General features: G+C 46.5%; 1 long non-coding RNA gene across 1 annotated transcript; it reads right to left on the reverse strand.

Moving 5' to 3' along the window:
* Positions 1-9,780: 9,780 nt before the first annotated feature.
* On the reverse strand, positions 9,781-12,244 carry LOC148593091 (uncharacterized). The gene is made up of 2 exons (XR_015913808.1): positions 12,079-12,244; positions 9,781-10,079 (listed from the first exon to the last, which is right to left on the reverse strand). It is a non-coding gene; the product is annotated as an uncharacterized LOC148593091 (long non-coding RNA).
* Between the last annotated feature and the right edge of the window lie 302 nt (positions 12,245-12,546).

Below are 12,546 nucleotides of genomic sequence, written 5' to 3' on the forward strand. Positions count from 1 at the left end.
AGGGTGGGGGGGAGGGAGTTGCATTTTTTTTTAATTTTATTTTAATTTTTTTTTGAAATACACAAAGAGCCTCAAGAGGAATAAAACAATTTAAAAACAAACAAAAAAAAGAAAAAAAAAAGAGGCCAGGCAGCTTAAGTATATGCTTTAGTCACTTAGTTCCAGAATGTTTTCGGAATAACAGGAAAAAAGAAAAGATAAAATAGCGAAAGTTGTATAAAAAAAAAAAAAGAAGCTCATACCCAAATTCACAAAACTATTTTTTAAACCAAAGCACATTTGAATGAGTATGGAACCTCACTTGGCTCAGAAAAGTACTAATATATTTATCTCATTGTTTACATAAACTTTTACAGTCTCAGACCTCAACAGATCTAGGGGCCAGTCAAAATTAATCTTTGCTTTTTCCATTGGTTTGTCCCGGGCGCGACGCAGGGGTTTGTCCCCAGCACAGGGCCCGCGACGCTGAGGGCCCCCGCGAGCGGGGACGGGGCCTCTGTGCTGGGCAGCCTCCCTCTTGCTGGGACGAGGGCAGCGAGGGAGGAAGGAGGCTCTGGAATCCAGAGCAGGCGGGAGCTGCTGTAGCCAGCAGCTCAACTGGCATTACCATGGGAGCTGGGCTGAGCTCTTTTCTGATCCTCTATTGCAAAACCACCAAAAAAAAAAAAAAAAAACACCTCTCAAAAAACCCAAAGCCCAGCTCTGTGCGCGTGGGGAGGCAGCAGGAGCCACAGAGATCCCAGAAGACACCAAAGAGCTACTGACATGCAGCTTCTGGGAGGCTCTGTGGCTGCTGGTGAGGAGACGCGCGGCGGGAGCTCCCGCGCGACCAGGACGACGCTCGGTCGCTTTGGAGGTCCGGCGCGAGGCGCCCGCACAGATGTGTGACCTCCTGCGGACGGCCCTGCTTGTGCGGGGCCCGAGCCCACCTGTTTGGGCTGCTGGAGCCACCTTTAAATGAAACAGCTGGATTGATTCACTCCAAACCTCAGCGTGAGGCGCAAGAGAGTCCGACCAAATCCCTTAAGGCTTTCTTGGTAGCAACCTAAGCTTGATTTGCATGTTAGGACAGTCTAAGAGTACCAATGAAGATAGTTTGCTAAAATACCGCTGAAGCCAAAAAAAAAAAAAAAAAGGATTAAAAAACCTTATAAACAGAAAGCTCCCTCTAATTAGTTTTGACCCCCTTGTAGCTTTTACCTTCTACACCAAAGCCACCTCAGACATCTAAGGGGGGCTGATGGAAAATGAAATATTAATTTTGCCTGGTCTTAATATCTAACAAAGATGGTGCAAACACTATTTGACAGTGTTGTTTTTGTATCAATATGTATGTGCAGTAATGAATGTATTTATTTCTCGGATTCTGTATGCACAGTTTTGCAATGTAATTCAGAAAGTTGCAAACACAAAGATGTGTCCGCAGGGTCTTCTCTACAGGATTTCAAAAAAATGAAAAAAAAAATAAAAAAAAGAATCTCAGAGACTCTCAGCATAGCCATAAACCATAACCTGTGAAGACAATACAAAGACTGGACTTTTGTAGCTTTGCATAGAAAAGGAATTTATGTTTTGCTGTATTTAAATGTTTCCAGTTACAGTGTCATTCTTTTAAGATTCCTGTTTTGTTGTTTTTTTCCCTCTCTCGCGCGTGTGTGTGTGGAAAGCACTGCTTCCAAGCAGTGCAGGTTCAAAGTCTGGGTTAGCAGTATTTTACCGTGTCGCTTCAGTTACAAAAAGCAGGAGTATGGGTCTTGACCAGGGAAACATCCAGGGCACTCAGCGAAACCAAATGTACTCCGAGGTGACTGCTGGCAAAATCTGGGGAATGTAGAAGCCATGAGAGGAATAGCTGTGTGCTTCCCATTGAGACTTTGTGACTGGGACGAGCCCCGTGTCCCGCCTGAGCAGCCGCCTCGCGTTCCTTCAACTCCCTCCCACACTTACTGGTCACCGTGGAAGCAATAAGGACCTCCCAGGTGGGGAGCTGATGCCCCAGGTAGCTAGAGGAAGCTTCGTGCCAAACCCAACAGCTTCTGGGCCATCTTGGGATGGGCCCTGCAATTTATACTGAAGCATCAGATTCCCTGTAATATAAGGTGATTAAAGTCCCTGGGAAAAGCTGTATTTACAGAGCATCACATTCCAATACTGGTAGAGTTACTAGTTCTGTGACCTGCTAGAGCCTCAAAAATTAGCATGGAGAAAGGATGTTTGGTGATTTCTGGACATAGACCAAATTCAGAAATCTTTCCAACCAGCTGTGCTGGAGTTAAGGGAAAAAACAAACCAAAAACAAACAAGACATGACCACTCGTAAGTTTTTTATGGCTTTAAGAAGATCTAGACTGTAAACACCTAGCTCTCCCCAGATAGCAGAAATGTTCATGACAGATATGGTATGTCTGAGTAAGCACTTGCTTAAGCAAGAGTTTAAATGAGCACTGGACTGTGATCCTGAAATAATCAGCTGGACATTTGGCATTTTTCTTATATTTTGTTTAAACTTGTTCATTTGCTTAATAAACTCCCCTCCGCCTTTTTTTGTAAAGCCCTTTCTTTTCATAAATTTACTCCTGCACTTGAAAACTTGCCATATTCTTCAAACAGAAAAGTTGGGAGTTGCTTTCAGTAGCTAAAAGTAGCTTGTTGCAGTGTTTTAAGTCCCATGGTACTCGATTGCCCTGATTTTAGTGCAAGACAAGTAGCAGCTGATTCTCAGGCCCTTTCCACTGCTTGAATTTTGCATGTTTCGGGGTAGAAATGAAAGCAATTTCACCTCCTCCCTTTGATGATTTCCCATTATGGTCACTAAATTTATGGCTTTTCTCATAAAAGGCAAACATTTGGGATGCCCTGTGAGGCCCTGCCAGCTCTGCTTTAGGGCTCCTGGCTGGACCTCCTGGTCAGGAAACCTCTTCCTTTTAGCCCCAGTCCCTCTCTGTGCTGCAACCTTTATTCTGCTTCCCCCATTCTAACTACCTGGACTTAAAATACTGAATCATAAAGTGAGAGGCAGAAGTGCATTTTTGTCCACTTAATGCCACTTCATTATTGTCTCTGCCCCACCATCTCCACCATCTGCTTCTGCCTTTCCTTCCCCCTGTTCTCTTCCTAAGCATTTAAAAGCCAGTGTTGAGCACACGGATCACTGTTTTGGATGCAATAGGGAAGGCTGCAAACAGAATACTCCGTGCTACAAAACATGGTGGCAGTCAGGGGACACACTTACTTTCCCTCAAGAGTGGGGTGTACTGAAACTTTGCCATGCACAAGTCACCAATCGAAGCACCCAGGACAACTGTTGCTCTGATCCATAGGAGTTTTGGTTGGCTGAGGAGTTGTCTGTGATGAGAGGATCTTGTTCTAGCTGGCTGGATATTTTCCCCTTTTTTATTTTAATATTTTAAATACAACTGTAAAAGGGATGTTGCATCTCTCTCTCTCTCTGTCTCTCACTTTTTATTTTTTAAGCCTTAACTATCAGTCAGTCTAGGAGCCCTGGATGTTTCCCGGGGAGGGGGAGAGGAGGGCAAGGGAAGGCCGACATTCCTGCTGCAATGTTCTGTTCATTTCCTTCAAGAGCTTGAATTCAGGTCAGAGCCACACAGAGTTGTGGCTTCAACTCAAGTGTCATATAAAAAGATACAGAAATTATAATATGATCTCAGCATTCAGAAATTTGCAGTCTTAATGTACAGTGATGAGAAACTGTTATTTTATGATCTTTTCATTAAAAGCTTGATTGAAAAATTCTCTCTCTTGCTCTGGAGTTCACCGTGTTCCTCCAGGCGCCCGTGTGCCCGTGCTGCTCCGCACAGCATCCCGCGGTTACTGTGACCGGGGCTGCGCTCGCGGCCCTCGGGTGCCCGCTGGGACGGGGGGAGGCCACGGCGCGCGGCCTGGCCCCGCGGGCAGCCAAGGTGCGGGCCGCAGATAAGGGAGGCGTCGGGATTTCACCTTCCCGCGCGTGCCCCCGAGCGAGGGGAGGCTGTTTGTGAAAGCTGCTCCTGTGGATCTCTGCTCAGGGCCTAACCAAGTGTGAAGGGTGTTTCTCAGAGATAGGAGATGGTGGATGGACCAGCCGATCCTCTCAGTCTCCTTGGGCTCTAACTGCCTACGCACACCTTGAGGAGAAGAGAAGCACCTCAAGTAGAAAAGAATCTCCTAAATGAAATTAAGATTCTCCGTCCATGTGGCAGTCAAGTAGGTAAAAGGGAAAATACTTCCAGAGGAAGTGACAAGTGGTGACACTTCAGTTTTCAAGCTCTCAGATGTTTAGAATCCAGACATTTTTCTTGGGCAGGTTAAATGTGATCCTAGCAAAATAAACAGAAGTTTCCTTGGTCTGGCTTCTTAATAATATTTTCTGGTTCTCATCACCTTTTTGGATCTAAGAATCCTTCAGCTAAATATAATATACATTTAGCAGAGCAAAATTAAGTACCTTCAATACAGGGCAAAAGCCAAGCCTAGTATTTTGCAATGATCCCCTTTGTCACCTACTCAGCACAACAGTTTTGCAGGTTGTCCCAGAGCCTGGTGCAATCCCTTAATATGCAGGAGAATAACCCTGGCTTTGAATTCACATATATATGTATTTTAACACAATGCTGACTGTATTTTAAAATGACAGACTGAAAGAGCTTCAAGTTTACACAGTTTTCTGACAGGTTGCAAAGTCAGCAGTACTGGTAAGAAAACCATTTTTATTTGTCCTTGGAGATGTGTTTTACCCAGCAAGGTTAAAGAGAAGGACAAAAATGAACAGCAAAACAGATGAAGAGCTACAGAAAATCGACGGCTGGTTTTCAGCAGTTCAGCTGTGGTAATGAGTCTGTACTCTTCTCCCAGCTACCAACATCCTCCTCTCTTTTTTTCCCCTTCTTCTGAAGTTTTTGCTTACTGGCACCCATTCCTCTGTGGCATGAGTGGTTTCCAGCATAGTTAATGCATTGCGTGTTCTGTTTTACTTTCTTTGCCGTGGTCAGCTCCTTTTCATCTCACAAGATCCTGTGACAACTATTCAAAACGCTTCATGCAATAACTCACAACCGAAACGCAACTGCCCCTGTGATGGGACACTGAAATACGCACAACTGAACAACAGCTCAAGATGTAGAGGATACCAGTTATGTCTCAAAAACCCTGGAATTTGTACTTGCTTTCCTCTGCTTTCATTACCTCCATTTCTTCAAGGGACTTTTCTCCCAAAATCAAACCTTCTTTCTCTCCACTACCTCTTGAAGAGCAAACACCAGATCAAATCTTTGAATAATATGTTTGTGTTTTGCTTTTTTGAGGAAATATACTTTCATCAAAATTGGAACTTTCTTATGGTAACAAAACTTTAATATTTTTCCTAAATGAAATTTAGGAATGAAATTTAGTTTCAGCCACTGCTGAAATCCCATTTTGACACTGTTGAACAGATACTGATGCAAAATGCTTGTTTCTTTAGAATTCTGATTACAGAAATCACACCAAGAAGTTAAAAAGGATATATATTTTAAAAAAGAATAACTTGAGGTCAGTATAAGCCAGAAGACTAACACCTCATTTTGTAAGTTATTTCTAAAATATGCCTTCATCTTTTTTTTGGATTGAAAAAAAACTTTGAAGTACTGGAGCTTTTATCTGCAAGTAATGCCAAATTTTCCACAGCTCTAAGAATGTTGAAGCTGTTACCAACTATAAACTTTGCACCCCTATCTGGGTTTTGTTCGGCTGAATGTACTAGAAAAATTGCCCAGGTTAAGCTGATTTTGTGTGCACTTGTGCAAAGCCTGATGTACATCAAGTATAGTGTGACCTGGCTTAAATCAGTAAGAGCTAAACCTCATTGCTCTTTGTCTATGAAGTATTTCTTAAAGTGCTACAGGAATAAAAATCTAGGCATGCCATTTTTCTCATTTTCCTCTCTTCTGAGAGGAAAATAAATTATAAATAAATTACATAAACTCTCTCGGAGCCTTCTCAGAGAACGACGTGTGGGAAATACCTACGAAAAGCCATTCTCCTGCTGGGTAGGAGGCAGAGGCCGAGCTCCTCGAGCAGCCGGGAAGCTGCGCCCGGAGACGCCTGGCTCCTGGGGACAAGAGCTGTTGGGTCTCCTCCTCCTCCTGCATGGTGGATATACAGTCTGAAGCTGCCCGCCGGGGTAAAATTCAAATAACGCAGGGCTTGCAGCCATGGGGAGCTTCGCCCCAACTGCAGAAGCACTGCTGCTTTCATCTGTCTCTACACCTGCATATCATTGTGCGCCTGCAGTCACAGTTTGCTCCTGGGAATCTTTGTGCTCAATCCCTTACCAGGGGCCTCCCGTAGCATTTGAGCACTCACCTTGATGCCCACCCTGAGGTACCTCTATTCCAAAGGCTGGGACAGAGGGCCGGAAATACCCTGGAGTTTTGCTATTTGGGCCAGAATAACTTCCCTCTGCACTGCTCTAGGAGCTGCTCTTGCCTCCATTTGGCAGTTTCCTCCCTCCTATAGGTCACCACACCACATCTTCATTCTTTCCCTTCATGGCTCCGTAGCACTGATCTGTTTGTTTTCCTGTTGTTTTTTCTTTCCTCTGCAGCTGTGCACTATGATGAACACTATTGGAAAGTGCTGCAGAGCAAGGGCTGAATCCATATGTTTCAGCTCGGTAGGTTGAGCCAGTTCTAAGAGAGCACAATCCCCCTGCAATTACAGTGCATCCACAGCCCCGGTACTACACAGTGAAAAGCATCCATCATACTGTCTTCTGCTGTTCCAGGTGCTGAGAAGAGAGGCCAATGTTGCTGGTATGTATCAGCCTAGGGGATGATTGATAGTCCTGCCTATTTCCTTTGCTTTTTGCCTTCTCAACATTTTGCCCCATCCCTTCGGTTTCTTGCTAACTTACAGAGAAGAGCACTGGGAGAAGAGGAATGTTACTGGACTCTCAGCAGAATGGAGTACATTTTTGCAGAATTGGGCCATGGTCAGCAAATACCTAATTATTTCTCCTTCTCTTTGCATTCACCATCCTCTTGCACACAATTACTTATATATATATATAAAAAAATCCAACAGAACTGCACACCCCCCTCCTCTGGCTTCAAACTCTGCCTCCACGTTCAAGCCACAGAGTCATTTACTTCTGGTTAGAGAGTTTGGTTTCATACAAACCAGGGCTTGTCCTGACTGTAACTGGCCTGGCCACTGCAAGCAGCACTGTCTGGATGGACAGAGATAACCACGGCGCAGTGAAGAGGGTCACATCGCCGTGATGTCCCTTTCCAGCCCTCTGGGCAGCCCAGCACCGCGCAGGTGACAAACGCGCAGAACCGAGTCCCGGCTTCCAGGCTTGTGGGCATGGAGGCTCTCACTGTCCTGCTGCCTGGCAGCAGCCTCCTGCCAACTCCAGCTAGTCCCTCGCCACAACAGCAGCCAAAGGCTGGCCAGGGAAGATTGCACAACCAGCCCTTGATCTGGATTTTCCACTGCTCAGCCAGCAAACCCCTCCTTTTTTCCAGCGCAGCTGTTTTCCATCTCTGCTCAGGAAACATGCCCTGCTTTTGATTCCTGGGTCCTGCGTTATGAAGCAATCCTGGGCAGGCTGGCTGGGTGGAACGGTCCCAGTGGCTGTGGGATAGCTCCAGATTCGGAAAGCAGCACAGAACAAAGGGGAGCTTTGCCAAGGCTCAGGTGAGCCTGGGGTCAGCACGCAGACGGGCGATTGACGCAAGCACCAACACCGTGTTTTCTTTCTCTGGCCCACAGCATTTGAACCCCCTCCTCCCTCTTCCTCTCCTGCCCACGTGCCACAACCTTTCCCTTGTTACATCCACATTTCAGTAGCAACGGGCAGCGCACGGGTGAGGCGTCACTTTTTCTCTTACATCTTACTCCAGCAGAACTCCCCGACCAAGCGGGTGCCTCCCCCTTCTAGACGGTTGTTGACGGTACCACAACACGCGTTGCAGTTGTACCCATAAAGACACCCACCCCTGGCGCAAGGGCTGGTGGGGTGGCAGAGAGCGGGCGGAAGCCCAGAGCGAAGCACAGACCTGGATGTGTTTTACTTAGAAATGTCAGCAGTCAGAAACACCCTGGCATTGCACTTCTTGGCTCTCTCCCCAAAACACTGGAAATCAGCCAGCTCCCTGGTCGTATCGACCCAGAAATTAGCTAACTTCTTTAAGGGTTAAGGCATTAACGTTAACACCATCTATAATAACTAGAAATAATATGTGTTCAAAAAGGCCTGAGTTGCAGCTGTTATGGGAGTCAAACCTTGGCTTTTCTGAGTCCTGTGTATTTAAACATAGTCCTCTACAACTCCTGCAAAGTGCCTGTTCCTGCTTGCCTTTAGGCAGGACTAGGCAGAAGGGACAGTTATGAACAGTCGTGGAGCTCACAGAACACGTGCTCTGGAGCAGACTTTGAGTTCCGCAGGGGCAGAGCAAAGGGTGCTGGGGGCTGATCACTTTTTCTTCACGGATCGGCAGAAGCAGTAACCACTTCTAATACAGAACCATGGGGCCCGCACTGACCGCCTAGCTGGGCAGCGAGGCAGAAGGACAGACAGAAAAGGAGAAGCGAATCAGGGCCCCATTTCCTTTTCTTCTACAAATTTACACTAGGTCGGTTCTTCTAACCAAGAAGATTAGTTCTTCTTCTAATCAGTTCAAGAGAGTCCACGCAAGGGACTTACTGACAGAAGACGAAAGATTCAAAAATCAGTTAATTGAATCAGTGCTGTCATCACACGAGCCACAGCCTGCAGCAGCAGCCGCTGACACGTGGGCAGCACCTAGGGAATCTTCTGCTATCGCTACTTGTTTGCTCTTAGTGGGAGTGTTTGTTTCAGGGATGGGGACGGGGATGGGATGTGAAGGACAGCAGCAGGCTCAGAGGTGTGCGCTGCAGCCCGCTCTTCCAGCCGCGGCTCTCCTGCGAGCAGAGCGCGCCGCTCGCACCACGTTGTGCAAGAGCAGGTTAGGATCCGTCCAAACACTGGCAGGAGGAAGAGCTGTCAGTTTGTGCTGTAAACTCTGACCTAGCCTGGCTTCAAGTCAGTGATCACAGCGATGAGGCTGCATAAACCAGGCCTTGCACCCGCTCCCAGTGCACTCTACGCTTCCCTGCAAGGTTCGTCAGGTTCCTGCTGTGCTTTGCTTTGTGTGCATACAACAGAGCCTAGGAGTGTTCTCATCCTACCTTTTTCCCTTGAAGAAACCAAAGGGGAGGGGGCTCTCTATCACTTCAGAGAGGATTTGGCTTAACCCCCAGAAGTCTGTCTTACAAGATGAGTTATCTTCCAAACCTCCTGACCACGGTGAACACCTTCCATGGTGGGATATCAACTTCCCTTGATTTCGTTTGAGTACCTACCTAACCTCTTCTGCTTTTGGCCTGCATATTACTATTCTGCAAATTATCATTCCACAGAAGACCTCTGACCACAAAGTCCAGTCTTGTTCTTCATTCATAGCAAAATTGCAATACAAGTAAAACAACAATTTTCAGAGGGATCACCCCTCCTGTCAGTGTCACATGCCCAACAGTGGCTCATGTGTGGTCCATGGGGCACATCCTCCCAGCAACGTGGCCCTTTCACACCCTAGGAACCAGCGAGGCAGCATTCTTGAGCAACAAAGAGAAGCATGACACAGTGGCACATAAAATGAACTTGTTAAACTTCTTCCCCAGCCATGTTCTTTCTGATGGGCCTTGATTTAACCGTATCTCCAATGCTAGCACCTTGTTTTTAAACTGCATCCCTATTTCCTTAAGTAGTTATTACAGTTTCTTTTTTTCCCCATGAGATACAGTTAAAGAATTTTATGAAAAGCAAATACTTGCTTTGTTTTGATGCCAAAGGTCATTTTTTTCACTACTTTTTTTTCTTTGCCTTTTTAGTCTAAACAAGAGATGACATACCTTTTGAAAAGCAGCTTTCCTGGGGTTGCTTGTGCCCTGAAAACATGCACCTGGAAATTCCAGTGCTTGAGAGGAGCCGTAAAAGATCAGTCCTTAAATGTTCTTGCTGCACCTGGAGAGCTAGAAAACGGACTGGGTTCCATGCTCAGAGGCCTCAGTCTTCCCTAGAAACCACAATACAGAATGGGTCAGTGCTGACTTATAAGAGCAGACTAAAAGGTCAAGCTCCCTTCCCTTGAACAAGATCTCTTGCACAGCCTTCCTCCATCTCCCAGTAGACTTAAGGAGATTTTTGGAGAGGCTCTGATTTGACAACTTGATTTCAAATTATGCAACACACCAATATAGGTAATACATCTCTTAACACCACAATGATGGTACCTGGCCAGGAGCAAAACAAAAGCTCCCCAAGTTCTCTTAATAAATAGACTGAGTCCTCTGAGCCTTTGTATTGGCTTGTTCCACCTGCATCACTGAGCCTGGAGAGAGGACAGGATTAAAGTGCATTTCTTCTCTATGAAGCAAAGCCTGGCACTTTCTGCTGTTGGAGAGCACTGCACTCTTCACAAAGCCTTGGGGTGCTTGAAGGGGAGGATCTGTGAGCACATATGAAATGATGTGCAAGCACAGTACAAAGCCTGTTCCAGGAGCCAGGAAAATTTGAATTGTGCTGCCCTTCAAAGGAAGCCTGTTCTAGGCAGAATTAGATAACATCCCACCTAGGCTGCCCATTTCACTTACAGTGATGGAACTGAACATGTGTTAACAAAGCAGTAGGAAGGAAAATTTCAGAAAGGGTCTGCAAGACTTCGGCCATTCCCTTTAGTGCCTGGGTACTTGCTGCAGCCAAAGCACTGCAGCTGGCAGTGCATGCCAAGGGTTTGGCTGCTTTAGAAGTGTGTGTGGCAATAAGTAAAGCTCTCAAAGCTAGGTCAGGCTGTTCAGGTTCTTATCCAACCAAGGTCCAAAAATCTCCGAGGATGGAGCTTTTATATTACATCCTTGCTTGGCAATCGGTTCTAGTGCTTAACCCACTCTCACTGTGAAATATCTTTCCTTATATCCTTACATGTATAGTTATTTAACCAGCTGACAGGTTTGCCTGCAATGCCAACCGGATACCTCCTAAGTGGAGGTGTGGGGCAAGTCATGCGCTGGCACCGTTACAAAGGGAGCCTGCATCCAACTGGGCATGGACACCCAGGCTGGAGGCACCCAGAGTCTGGAGCTGAGGATGGACAAAAGAACCAGTAACTGGCTGGGCCGTCCTGTCTTTGCTTCCCAAGACCTAGGCCAACCATGCTGGGAAGCCGTGTGCACATTAAGTAATGGTCTGGAAAAGCTTTCCCTCTCAAGGCACATTCTGTGCTCGTGCTCTTTGCTGCTCTGTAGCCAGCAAGCTCTCCCTCCTCCTCAGTCTCAGGAGGCTGGGGTTGTGGAGGAGTCAGCACATGCAAGGGCTGCAAGGAGGGGACGTCCTCTTGCTCAACTCCCTGGCTTGCTGAGGAGTGGCAGTGCGTGATGCTAAGGACAGAAGCAGGGCACGGGTCCTGAGCCGCTGGTGTGGCACAGCACGCACGGAGAGGCAGCCCCAAGAGCTGAAAGCGAGAGATACCCCTCTTTTTCTCTAGGCAAGCTAAACCCCGTGACTTTATTTCCTTCTACAAGTTGAGTTAGAGGAATATCTGTATTTCTGTATTTTAGAAAGTGGGAGTAGTAGGAATTGAAATAGCACCACCTTTTCTGCCTCCACTGTGCATTTAAGAGGACACAGGGCCTTGGCTTCCTCTAACAAATAGGTAAAGGGACGGCCAGGGACTGGACATGTATTCAGATACTGCAGATACTCTCCTGGCTTTGATAGGCTGAGTTATAGTATGGCTGGGAGCCAAATACAACTCTGTCTTGAGCCATTCCTTCTCCTCCCGCACTAAAGAATGATCTTTAAGCTCTGGACCCTCATCTCCACCCAAAATGACTGCTCTGATTTATTTTATGCTTTTTTTGTTTTTTTTTTTCCTTTTAAATCACTTCTAAGCTAAGCTTTTGTTTGCCAAGTTTTCAGCCTGGAGCAAATTTTTACAGACGAATTATATCCTCTTCTCCTTCCCCTTGAAAAAGAGGTGTTTTTCTGGATATGCTGCTGTCCCACCCATTACTCACCTTGCTGCAGCGAGCCAGAGAAGATGGCAGGCTCTTTAAATAACCACATCCCAAAGTTCAGAGTTGCAGGCATGGGCACTCATCTGGTTAAACCATTTCCCTCATATCTTGGCTCCAAATCCTTGGCTGCAACCTCTCATGGCAGTAGACGAGTCCAGGAAGCTGAGAGGGAGGAGAGTAAAGCAGACAAAGTGGTTAGGTTTCTCAGAAAGGGACTGGTTGTGGGCTGAAATACAAAGAAATGCCAGGACTGAAGAGTCTGCTCTCTCAGCATGTTACAGGGTTTTGAGTTTCCAAGGCTGCACGAGGCTGCCCTGCACTTGGGAAGCCCCCTTTCAAGCACAGGCTGTGGAGAGAAGCAGACTTTTAAAGGCCGGTGCCTTGCATTGAGAGGAAAGATGAGAGGTGGTCTGAACTGGTGCTGTGCATGCAGCCTCCAGGAGACCTGGACGCGTGTCCTTCTTCCTC

This window comes from Tinamus guttatus, unplaced genomic scaffold, assembly GCF_059628265.1.
Source record: "Tinamus guttatus ecotype Peru unplaced genomic scaffold, ASM5962826v1 Tinamus_guttatus_pri_ptg000459l, whole genome shotgun sequence".
Lineage (NCBI taxonomy): Eukaryota > Metazoa > Chordata > Aves > Tinamiformes > Tinamidae > Tinamus > Tinamus guttatus.